Below are 13,282 nucleotides of genomic sequence, written 5' to 3'. Positions count from 1 at the left end.
GACTCCTGCTCTCTCTTGCAACACACCGAAAGCCCCATTATTCTCCCCCACCCGCCCGCCCACCCGCCCATAAATCAAAAATGGAAATCAAAGTGAATTGGTGAATATTTCCCTGCGATGTTTGGGAGACGCGGGCCCCCGGCAGTAACACAGCGGCGAGTGAATCGTTCCGGTACGGAGGCTCCCTCGTGGCTGCAGCGAAACGAAACAGGAGCGCTGTGGCCCCCCAGGGGGGTAGCGAGCGAAACAGGCTTTTCGTGTTAGCCCAACGCGTCAGTTGCCCTTCCAGAGTAATCAAGGCCCGACAGGTTAGATAGACCAGCCTTTGTTTCACGGCGCTGTGACGCCGCGGGCCTATTTTGTGTACAGACAGAGAGAGAGAGAAAGAGAGAGAGAGAGAGAGAGAGAGAGAGAGAGAAAGAAAGAGAGATGAATGAAGAGCAGGAAAGAGAGGGAGATGACGGGAGAGAGAGATAGGTTGTCTTTGTACAAGTTCAGGCCTCCCATCGGCGACGCTCAAGGGCGGGGCTCACGGGGGGGGGGGGGGGCGCAATCTCATTGGATCGGGATGTCGAGGTCGCGCGTCAAGATGGCGGTCGGCAACAGCTTTATTGGAATCCAGATCGCTTCATCACTCATCCAAACATCCACAGTGTGGTCTCAATAGGAAGGGAGAAGCATTCTTTTCCCGCAGTCCTCGCAGCCTCTTCAGCGAGGCCCCGATAGCAATGCTCATTATAAACGGACACGGCGAGGCCCGCTCAGCTCCCGTCACCATGACGAGGAGGATGATTATGATGTCATTGCGTGTAGCGGCCGCTTGACAATGTCCATGTGTGCGGAGGCGGACACGCTATGCGCCGAGGGGCGTTCGCTAGCCAGCGCGCGCGCGGCGGAGGTGAAGGGCGCACAGATGCGGAGACGCCTCTCACCGCAAACAGACCCAGCTGGAGCCGCGATTCGTCATGGCAGCGGGCGCCGTCCTGGCTCGGTTTGGGTTGGATCGCCGGCCTGAATCCTCAACGCACATGCAACATCCTAGGAACCCCTCCCACACACACACACACACACACACACACACACACACGCACGCACACCCCACCCCCAGTTTAAATGAGTTTGGTACCCTCCTCTCCACCTATAGTTGGAATGGGGTTAAAGCATGTTACTGTGGTAAGGATGGTTTCGGGGACCAGGAAGTGGAAAGGGGGGGGGGGGGGGGGGGGGGCGGTTGGTTACAGCTGTGCCAGGCAAGCAGATCACTTGGTGGGTTTGTGGGGTGTGTGTGTGTGTGTGCGTTCGCACGCACGCGTGTGCTGTATTTTTGTGCAACCGCGTGTATGTACAGCATGTATGGGTGTGTGTGTGTGTGTGTGTGTGTGGGGCTCTGGTGAAATGTTTCTGTGTATCGACTCAGAGCAGCAGCAGTGGAGGCCTCCTCTGTGGTGGAGGGGAGGCTGTGCGCCTGGCTCCGGGAGACGTGTGTGTGTTGCGAACACACACACACACAGCGGCCTAATGATGCTGATTTAAGCATTCTCGCCGTCCTCCCCCTGGCCTGCGGTGAGTCAACTGGCACGGGGTCGCTAGCAAAGAAAGTGAGAGTACGAAGGGTGTGTGTGTGTGTGTGTGTGTGGGGGGGGGGGATAGGAAGGGGGGAGAAAGAGGAAGAGAGAGAGGAAGAGGGGGGGAAACGGAGGGGAAAATACAGAAAGAGGAAGAGAGAGAGAGAGAGCGCGAGGGCGAGCAGAAGAAAAAGAGAAGAGGGAGAGAGGGAAGACGTGGCTGTAGCGTGTAGCGTGCTGTAGAGTGACTAAATGGAGAAATATGTAGTCCAGCGTTCAGAGGGATGGAGGAAAAACAAACATGGCCGACACAGAACTTCCTGGCAGTTTCTCTCTTTTTTGTTTTTTTTTCTTCTACCCCCGCCGCACATTCGGGTCTGCGTCTCCGCTTGGGTATTTATTTTTATATTCAGATGTTACGGATCGCTACGGGAAAAGGCCGTCCCTTTTCCCAGCAAGGGGAATTAATACTGTTTGAATGTTCTCTCTCGAGTCTAAAAAGGGGGGAATTTTCGATGGAGGCTTGCGGGGGTTTTGTAAGTGAAAACCTGACCACTTTTAAACAAACAGCACAGAGGATGATTTAAGGCTGCCTGGTTTGTTGACTCTAAAGTTGCCTCTGTGTGTGTGTGTGTGTGTGTGTGTGTTGTACGATATGTATGTGTGCGTGTTTGCGTTATATAACACGGGCGCGCTCCCTCCGAGGGCCTTTTACGTGCGCGCGCCCATGCACCTGTGCGTGTGTACCTGTGTGAGACAGAGATACCGACAGCCCCCCCCCCCCTCCTCCCCACCACCCCAAATGCCGTGCCAAGCATATTTGATTGAGTAAGCCAGTGTCCTGTCTGCAGTCCAAACCCCCCCCCTCCCCCTTCAGGACAGGGGTGGGGGGTCCAGTTCTGCAGGAGCAGCTGCACTGGCGTGTGATTCTGTATTACGCATGTGGAGGGACACTCATGGCATGGCCTGTGTTTGTTCAGGCTGCCTTTCACGCAGGTGAGAGAATGCTGACCCGGCCCAGAGTACAGGACGCCCTGGCCCGCCCTGCTCTCCCTCTCTGGGTTCATTCACTCAGTACAGGAGGGCCCTGCTTGGCACCCTGCTCACACGAGCTCACAGAGAATATGCCCTCTCTCGCTCTCTCTCTGTCACTCTCTCTCTCTCTCTCTCACTCACTCTCTATCTCTCTCGCTCGCTCTCTCTCTCTCTTTCTCTCTGTATCTCTCTCGAGTTCTCTCGCGCGCGCTTTCTCTTTTGTCTCTCTACCTCGCTTTTTCTCTTTCCTTGTCTCTCTATCTGTTTGCCTCTCCGCAAAGTCTCTTAACTCTCCCTCTCTCTCTCTCTGTCTGTCGTGGTGTCATCTTTTTTCTTTTTCTGTGCATCGCTTGTACTCAGGAAGACCATTGGCCTTATCTGGGATATGTAGGATTTAGTGAACTTAAAGCCACTTTGCTAACATCCTCCCTTCCCTCCCTAAAAGCATCACAGTCTGCTATCTGCGCTACTTGCCTTTCCATTTGCAAGTCATTATCCAATTTTCGGAATGTCATTCACCAGGACGGTTCCACAGCTTTCCCGCCTCGCCTCCCCTGAAACCTCTACCTGTTCCTCCATCTTGTTTCGCCACTCTCCGTCCTCGTCTCCTTCATTCTTTCCCTCCACACTACTCCCCCCCCCCCCTCTCCCTTCCTCGCCTCTCTCCCTGACCAGAACGGTTGATATGCACATATTGGATTTCTTTAGGGATGTGGAGGAATGTTAATGCATCATAACCATATTAAAGTACTTAGAGGCAGCTGGGCATTGGCCCAGTCTTGCAGCATCTCAGCCCATCAAACTCCATCTTTTGGATGGGTGCCTCTTCTTTTTCCCCTTCTCCCTCGGACAGTAAAATGCAACCACCCCCATCGCCGCCCCACCCCCATATGTACTGGATTTGAACCCCCAACCCCCCACTCCCCCACCCCCTGCCGCGAAACCTTGCTAAAACAGTACACACCACAACAGTCGTGTTCAATATTAATTGAACTCCCGTAATTGGGAGGAGTAGGTAAAATCCCGTTTTTTTTTTTGCATTTGACATCTGGATTTGGATACTGAGCTTGAGCCCCGAGCTTGACTCGATATTTGCTGTTTCTACTTTCCATGGCAGTTTTTTTCGAGGCATGGTCTGTTACGTAATTAAAACAATATATATTTGTATATATATACATATATACACACAGTTTATATATACACCGTAGATAGATACATCTATAAATATTATATATATCAGGCTATACTATTCCATAACTATACATATGTAGACATACCTATAATATATATATATATTGTATAATAAGCGCAGAGTGTGTCTTATGAGAGGAGCGCGGGGTGTGTGTTGTGAGCCCGTCAGCCAACCGCTAAAGAAAGGCTTCGGAACAGTCAACAGAATCTGGAGTTGATTCTGCACGCGAACCTCAAACCCAGACCGCCGTCTCATCCATGACCGGGGTTGTCGTAGCGGAGCCACAGCCAGGGGAGCATGTTGTTGTTGTTGTTGCCGGCGGTGAAGAGTCTCCATGGGGACGACTCTCCACCGTGACCACAGAGAGAGACGGAGGTGTCAGGGTCTGGCTCCTGCTCCGCTTCTCTACAGGCCCCAGCGTCAGCCCTCCTCCTCACTCCCTCTTCCTCCCCCCTCCCTCCCTCCCTCCCTCCCTCCCTCCCTCCCTCCCTCCCTCCCTCCCTCCCTCCCTCCCTCCCTCCCTCCCTCCCTCCCTCCCTCCCTCCCTCCCTCCCTCCCTCCCTCCCTCCCTCCCTCCCTCCCTCGCTCGCTCCCTCCCTCGCTCATTCCCACCCCCCACCTCAGCTCTCCTCCCCCTGTGTGTTTTTATGTGCTGACTGACAGCCAAGGAGCCTCACGCGTCGTCTGACGTGGCAGCTCGTGCTGAGACTCCCCCCATCCAGCTCCCCGCTGCTCTGAACTCTCAGATCACACTATGTTCAGTGCCCTGTTAGCAGGCTGCACTGGAGCGGCCATACCCGCCCCGTGCGCCATGACACAAACCCGGCAGGATGATATCCGTAGTAGTCTGTGGTCCCCGTCGCCAGGCCGTCTCTGCCCGTGAACGGCAGTCTGTTTGTGGGTTCGCTCGTTCTTCTCAGGTTTCCCTCCCTTGCACCGGTAGTTCTGGCCCCTCTGGGGTCGGGGGGAGGGAGGGAGGGTAAGTATGCGCAAGAAGGCCGATGTTTAGCCGACCGCGCTAACCACACGAGCTAGCCGACCGCGCTAGCCTTCATCCCTCAAGACCCGCTGCTGCTCTAGCTCTGGAGAGTTACTCACAAAGGGGGGGGGGGGGGTGGGGGGGGAAGAGGGCGGGGTCCTGTTGGAGGGAGAAAGACACAGGAACGAGTTGGGATGTTTTTTTAGAAGAAAACAGGATTTCTTTTTTTATCGTTGTGTGATACGAGATACGTTATCGTGTACTGTATGTTTCCGTTTCAGTGTGTGTGTGTATGTGTGTGTGTACGTGTGTGCCCGTGTCCTGTGAGCTGTGTCAGGAGCCCCCTCGCCCCCTCATTGTCTGTTTGCAGGCACCCAGGCACTGTGCCCCCCCCCCCTCCCCCCCTACCGAGGGGCCACCCAGAGCGGGCACCCTTTAACCCCGATACTGCCAACCGGACCCAGGGCGAGCCTTAGCACACACACACACACACACCCAAACAAGTTCCGACAGGCGTTGAATGAGTGATAGCCGACTGCAAGTGCTCTTCGTAGTGACAGTCAAGCACTATATTTTTCCACTCATCCTGTCACAGTGTGAGAACTGTGAGACAGACAGCATTTTAACCTGCGGTCATTAGTCGTATTAAGCTTTGGGAGGATTTCTGTTCCTGGGAATAACACACTCCCTGTGAGGCAAACAAGGGCTGTTGATGCAAAACTATGGATACTACCTATAGTCAAATGAGCTGCTAGGGTAGTGTGTGCCTAGTAGCGGTGTGTGGTGTGTGTGTGTGTGGTGTGTGTGTGTGTGTGTGTGATAGCCTTGGGACCCAGGAACGTAATAGGGAGTGTCTTCACTTGTCTGTTTGGCAGGATAGCCAATGAATGAGTGTACAATTCGAAATCTAGTCGAGTCAAGCTGTCGGCGCGGCCGCGCGTGAGAAAGGCAGGGAGCTGAGGAGTGGGGAGGGCAAGAGAAAGGAGATTGAGAAGGGGGCGAGAGACATGGCAGGCGAAGAGAGAGAGAGAGAGAGAGAGAGAGAGAGAGAGAGAGAGAGAGAGAGAGAGAGAGAGAGAGAGAGAGAGAAAGAGAGAGTGCGGGAACCAAGGGACAGTTGGACGGCGAGAAAGGGCAAGGGAGAGAGCGTCTGCAGACCAGGGGCAAGAGAGAAAGAAACGTTGGGGGGTGGGGGGGGGGGGGGGCTGCACACAGAGGGAATGTGTGAGTTGGGCTGGTGGCGAGGCATTTGCATAAAGGCCGAGGGCATGATGCCCGGCTGTGGGGAAGGGTTGGCATCTCGCCTCGCCGACCGAGAGAGGGAGGACCGAGGAAGAATAAAAGAGAGGGAGAAGGGGGAACTCTCTCTCTCTCTCTCTCAATAGTGCGTCCCTTGTTGTGGGCCCAAGCAGCCCCGCGGTGTGTGCCAGAGCCGCGTTTGAGAAGGGGAAATATCGGGTTTGATTATCTGCTTGATTCCTGCTTTATTCTTTAACGAGGTTTAAATCCAGCCTTGCCCTCGCCCCCTTTTTGTGTACGTGTGTGTGTGTGTGTTTCATGCACACTGCACACTGGACACAGGTTCAGAGTGCGAGACGGACAAGTGCCGGCCTCGTTTGGCAGGAAGCTGTCAGTCTGTTCCATGCCCTGTAGTCACCGTGCCCACACACACACACACACACACACAGACACACACAGTAGCCCTGAGCATCCCGTACTGCCCACTTGACCTTTACAGGAGTGGAGAAGGCTGCATTCACTTCTACTCTAGCGGACAGAGGAAGGGTGCAATAAGAGTTAAGGGGGTGGGTGTATAACTACTTCTTATCAAAAATGTACATCCTCATATTTATGCGTACACATACACTCGCACTTACACACACACATCCCGCATTTTAGGGTGTGTGCAAAGTCATTTGTACACAAGCACACATCATTAAGAAGAGAGATCATGTCATCTGCGCTTCCAACCATATCTTGTGTTTGCTCGGTGTGCTCCTGCCGTGCACCATGGGATATGTAGTTCACAGTAGTAGGAGGAGGCAGGTCCTTGTTCCCTGTTTCTCTGGAGCCGTTTACAGCACACTCAGCCTCGGCCGCAAATGGCTTCCAGACTTTCACACATAGTAACACGTCAGTGTGTAAACAGGGATAATTACAAACGATGCACAAACGCACTTTAAACATCAATCTCCCTCGCTAGGGGAAAGTGTTTTCTTTTTTTTCTTTTTTTTTTCTTCTTCTCCAAACTCCGGGAATAGCATGAAACGACCGGCCGAAAAGGGAGGGGAGCATTTTAAGGGACGTAGAATGACGAGTGTGTGTGTGTGTGTGTGTGTGTGTGTGTGTGTGTGTGTGTGTGTGTGTGTGTGTGTGTGTGTGTGTGTGAGAGAGAGAGTGGGAGAGATAAATATATATAGAGTGGGAGGGAAAGTGAGAAAAACAGATACATTGTAAGAAAGTCTGCCTTACAGTCTTATATAAAAAGTGTATCTGACTCGAAATGGCCATTTTCATTTTCAATTTTTTACTACAGTTTACAACAGTTTACAACCATATGAGTCGTGTGAGGTTGCAAACCCATCACTCGTTAATAGCAGGGTGTTCTAACCACAGTTGGCCTGTCCTGTGCACCTTGCTTTTCCTGCACTCCTCCTGGGAAGAAAACTTGGAAACTTGGCTGAGTCTAAAACCTTTTTTTCCCCTTTTACACAGAGCCTAAAATGGCAGTATGCCTGTGCTGCATATGAAGGCAGAGAGTTCCTGTTTTGTGCAAAGTTTAGGAGCAAAGGAGTAGGGATTTTTTTTTTTTTACTGGATTCTTATGCAAGGCCTCAAACGCTTTTAGAAACCGTTACACAAATCATTTAAATGACAGCACAGACAGGCACCCAGCTGCAAGATTCACGCACACACACACGGAAAGTAGCTCCGTGGCTCAAATCTCTCTCACTCTTTCCCTGACATCATAGTACCTGTCAATAGCTGATTTTATGGACCAGATGTCAAAGTTGTCCTCCGGTATCCAGCCGTGTGGCACAATTGACCGATGCGCTCGTGTTCTTTGGCTTTCCTGGATCACAAGCTCTCAGTTACTCTGTCATCTGCCTTTTGGGCCTTCTAAAATGTTCAAATTAAGCAGTTCAAAAGAACACCGCTTTATTTGGTGTAACAATTTGGTCTACGGAATTACCTGTTACAGAATTTTGTAAAACGTGATGGAAATAAGTATTTTCTAAACAGGTGGATTATTTTGTAGATATTATCTGTCCTTAAAGTAGGCCCAAGTGTTTTATTACCCAATTATTGTCTGTGAGTTGTTACATGAAGTAACCATGAAAGGATCTAAAAAAGAATGCAGAATATATACCTAGATTTCTGCTTTACATTTTATTATTGTTATTATTATATTTATAGATGTATCGGTTAAATAGTATTATTAGTAGTATTGTTGTTGTTATTATTAGGCTATTGTTGTTTTTGTTGGCATTTATGTGCAATGTGGGCATTTTACTTTCTTAATATAAATTATATCATTTTGTGAAATTGAAAACTGTACCATTAACCATTTGCAGACTCTAAATTCAATGATAAAGTGGAAGGCTACTAGGTTAAAAACAGTTTGAAATTGAAAATAAGGAATATGCTTAAGATATGAATAATTTAACCTTATCATCTTGCATGTAGAATTTATTTAAGTAGACCATATGGGTATATTTTGAAAGGAACTTGTTCAGTAAAATGTATGTTATTTCAGGAGACTTCAGGCTAACATTTCTTAGTGAGGCCAGCTCTTCTTTTTGTCATGATTTTTTCCTTATTAGCCTAAACCTTTATATTCTAAGTATAATGAACAAATGTTTTAGTCTAAACTGATTTAGGAAATATGAAATATTTTCACTGGTGCTCGGAAATGTAATAATTTCATCAACCTTATGACCCTTAATTGAGATCAGCAGGAAAGTTCTTGTCATTTCAACGAAATTATGACTGACTAACAATAATGGCAAATGTGTTCAATCACGTAGCCTAAAAACATCAACTCTGGATTTAGGATATCTTACCATGGTAGTTTTTATTTTTATAATTAGTCTAGTTTCACCACGAAAATGTGATTCAATACCTCAGTCTGTAGCGTTGGTGCTGGGAATTCTTGTGCCAATTTGGTTATAAAGATTCCCGTAGACGCAACCGTGCCTGTACGATCAAGTGAAATTTAGTGACTCACAGCATTAGCGCTCCTTTTGTCCATTGTAACATACCAGCATGAAGATACATTGTGCTTACATCTCTTTCTTAGTAATGCTGACCATATCCAGCAAATAAAGGCAATTTATTTCATGATGTAAGTAACCAGTGATTTATAAATTGTCCATCATAAGCCTTCTCAAAATCAGCCAAAGGCCTATTGGCCTAATTTTGTGTCTGAGACGGTACGTTTGGATTCACAGTATAAAACAGTATAGGCTACAGTAAGCTATTTTAGACGCACATGCATTTTGGCTATTTAAATTAGGCAGAAAAAAATGAATTTTCCTTGTGTGTGACTGTGACAAATAACTGACCTATTTGGCTGCAATTAGTGTGAGTAGAACTGCCCGATCCTAGCGCCTGTCGATAACGCAGAGTATCGCGCCATTTGGACCTGTTTGAGAAGCGCGACGCTTTGCCTGTTTTACCAGATGACTACGTGAAATACAACAAGTGAGGAGAGAAGTAGCCCGAGAAATGCCGCCGTACAAAACTATTCTAACAGAGACAGCAAAAGAGCGGCCACAGCAATAGACTCTCCTGGAAGAGATTATAATTTACTGCTCCCCACAGCAAGGAGTAATTTTCCCCTTCGGCAAGGTTTTTATTTTTATTTTGTGCCTGTTGTAAATCTTGGCACCGCAAATATATTTTGTGCTGAGTGTCTTTTTCATCTAGGCTATACCTGCTCCTTGGCTTTCTAAAAGACTCTTGGCAGCCTCTTCAGGTAGGATACGTGGTCCTTTTAAGATAAAGAGACACTTGAATGTATAGCCTGAATACTTGAGAAAGCTTTTATTTTAGCCATTGCCTGCAATTTAGCCTACTAAATAGACCCGTCTTTTTTTGTTATGTAAGGCGTCGTAGGCCATAGCCTAATTCGCAATGGCATGACTGATCCGTTTGTTTTTTGGGAATACATTTGCATTTTCTTTTTGAATGTGATATTTATTGCAATGATGTCTGTAGCCAATTTGTCACTATAGGCTATAGTTTTACCACCGCATGCAATTGTTAGTCTTCTCTTTAATATCAAGGCAACAAAGTTCAGCCGTGACCTGTGCGGCCTGGTTGAAGTCTGATTTAGGCTAATGTTCATTACAAATATTGCCTGGGTTATTTTGTGCAATTACCGCGCATGTTAGGCTATCTAGCTTTCTGAAAAGCATACCTATAGTTTACTATGTTATAGAAACATAATAATAGACCACCGAGAGCTATATAGCCGATTGCTGACGGGTTATTTAAATGGACAATGTGTGTGGCTCTAGCCGATGCCAGGGTATAGGCCTAAATGTTAGGCTACCGTTCTTTCCTTTGTCTGCTTTTGGCAGTTGTTTTATGCACTATAGCCCACTATTCCAAGTATTTTCCCGCAGTTCTTCTTAGAACCATAGCTGGCTTCACTCTTAATCTCTCACAGGGAAATCTTTTCTGTTTTCAGGAAAGCTAAAGCAGAGGATACACGAGTCCATCTCAAATCATGACCGACAAAGTTAACCGTTTGAACAAAACAGTTTGGCAGTTAAAGATAAGATTAGTTTTAAATTCACATATTGCCAAATTAAGATATCTACTTAGGTTAGGCAACTAAAGGCCCAGATTAACAGGCCTTGTAACAGGAGGCCGAGCTGCACTTCTGCCCTGTCATGCTTTCCTGTTTTCTACAAATATGTTATAGGCTACTTATGTATTATATAAAATGTATATAAATTGCCTATATTTAGTAGTACGTGCCACATGTTACTGGGAATGCCTCTTTACGAATTGTAATCTACTTACACAGGCGTATTTGAGAATTGTATCCCAATAGGATAACTGGTAATAACAGGCTAACATGGTGCAGATTAAATTGACAAATCTGAAGGCAAGAATTCATGGATTTACTGAAACATAATATTTTATTTTGAAAGAGCATTGATGTATGTATGGAGTAATACACATTACTCAAAATTAACTTTCCAAACCTGTAAAATGATCTATGAATACCATTACTGAATGGCATACATTATTATCAAATGTAGGACCTATACTTTAAAGAGTATATAAAGAATATGCAAAACGTTGTTTGAGACAAATCTTACTTTACTTAGTTATTTTACGAGCCCCATTGTGATTATGAAATTTGTCACAAAAAGTATTTACATGAAGTCCCAAAACTGTTCCTCACAGTGGCCATTACTTTCAGTGCATTTTGCCTATTAATTAACACATATTAAAATCCCCCTTATAACTGGGTCATAGAGACACACCTCACGTATTATTTATAATTTCTTATGCAAACGTTCTCTCGCTCTCTCGCTCTCGCTCGCTGTCTCTCTCGCTCTCTTTCTGTATCTCTCTCTGTCTCTCTCTCCTCCTCCTCCACCTCCTCCACCCGTCTCTGTAATTTCATATCCTCGACTTGTTGTGCCCATACAATTTCCCCATCCCAGTCACGGCGCTGCTCTCCCGCTCAGATGCGCCGTGCGAGTGTGTATTAGCATGTGTGATTAGTCCTGGCCGGTCCAGATTGGGCTCCAGGCTGTAGCCTCTCCAGCAGCCCCGCAGCCCTGAGAGCTGTGAGCCCCAGCCAGGCTGGGCCGAGGCTTCTCTGCAGGGGGAGGCAGAGACACCAGGCTGGGCTTGGGGGGGTCGGGTGTGCCCTGGGAGCCAACCAGAAGACTGTGGCCTTTGTAGGGGTGTTCACAGAGTATGGCTCCATCACACAGCAGGGGCTGGGGCCGTTGAATCAAATGGGGCCGTCGTCTGCCAGGGGACCCTACACGGTTGTCGCGCCCCGGTTTGACGATGTCTCTGGCCCAGGTCGTCTAATTTCATGTCATTTAGTGGGAGTCTGAAATTTGCAACTGCATCACTGTCTTTTGTGACAGAGAAGATTGATAGTATTTTAAATTATCACCCACTGTGATGATTATATGTTCCTAGTCCAGAGTGTTTTTTTTAATTATTTTTTTTTTACATCCAAACAAATGATATACGGTGTGTTTAAAATGCATTAAGTGCCCCCCCCCCCCGCCCCCCCCCCCCCCCCGTGAACCCTAGGTATGCTTCATGTCCTGGATATCTGTCCTATGGAGCGGTGGGCACACTTATTTCTCCTGAGGTCACTGGGGTCAGCCAATGAGAGAGCAGGAAAGAGTGGTTGCCAAGGCACCCATGCTCACTGACCAATCAGTATTTCCCTGCAGTTTTACCTGTACAACTGAATATACGTACATATGTTTCAAAAGCACTCTGCAGTATGTCAGTCCTCAAGCAAAGTATCGGAAATGTTCACGATGCAATATGATGCTCGAGCAATTAAAGGGTATCATATTTCCCCCTTTCCCCCCCATAGTGCAGAAGAGATTAGCATTTTTTCTGCTGCAGAAGAAATGATGCTTTTAGTCTAGTGGTAAACGCGGCTTGTGTAGGGTTTCATATGCCCGCGCTTGTTCACAAAGAGCTTCACATGCACCGTTCTTAACAGGCTCCATTCGCACACAACCCCAAATTCGCCCCCCCCCGGTCGGTTAGCCTAGGTCCCCACCGTCCATCAGACCTTTTCCCTTGAAAACGATCTGGAGCGTCCCTCCATTTTTGTTTCTTTTCTTCTTCCCCAAACACAAACTTTGAATGTGCTCTTCTCCCCGTGCCCCGCTGTCTAGCACGAGCGCAACAGACCAAGTGAAGCGACGGTCCGGTTTGGACGCCAGAGTGCATTTTGAAACAGGAGAGCATGTTTTTGGATGGTGTGCTTTCTCTCTTTCGGGGAGGAGGAGGAGGAAGAGGAGGAGGGGGGGGGGGTAGTGGGGGGGAGGTAGGGAAGGAGGAGAAGGATGGGGGAGGGCGAGGGGGGAGGAGGGTAACCGGGTTCTTTCCTCCTGCTCTCTTTGTTTGTGTGCTGGATGCAGGAGCAGCTGCTGGTCTGAGGGTCTAGTGGGATTTTGGGCCTGTGTTTTCTCATGCCATCCCGTGCCAAGGTGGTGTAACGCGAGCGGAGAGCGAGAGAGAGAGAGGGAGAGAGAGAGGGGTGAGGGTGGTGGGGAGGGGAAAGGGAAGGGGGAGGAGGGGGCAGCTGGCTGTGGAGGGGGAGACGCAGTGATAGAGCGGTGCTGGTTCGACGAGGCTGCGGTGACCGTGCTGGTGACGGAAGCAGGGCAGGGGGAGGACATGGTGGGAAGGGGGGTTGTGGGGGGCAGGGGGGGGGGGGGTTAAAGGGGGCGGGGGCTGTCTGGATTGGTGCATGTGAAATTTATATCCTCTGGACTTTGCCTT

General features: G+C 48.5%; 1 protein-coding gene across 8 annotated transcripts in view; it reads left to right on the top strand.

The window, feature by feature from the left end:
- nfixa (nuclear factor I/Xa) overlaps positions 1-13,282 on the top strand; it is a 113,357-nt gene that overhangs the window by 27,337 nt on the left and 72,738 nt on the right. The window lies entirely within an intron of this gene.

The sequence above is a fragment of the Hypomesus nipponensis genome, chromosome 21 (genome assembly GCF_054491055.1).
Source record: "Hypomesus nipponensis isolate SF chromosome 21, ASM5449105v1, whole genome shotgun sequence".
Classification (NCBI taxonomy): domain Eukaryota; kingdom Metazoa; phylum Chordata; class Actinopteri; order Osmeriformes; family Osmeridae; genus Hypomesus; species Hypomesus nipponensis.
Note: the sequence above shows the minus strand (reverse complement) of the source record. Positions and strands in the feature narration are given on the sequence as shown.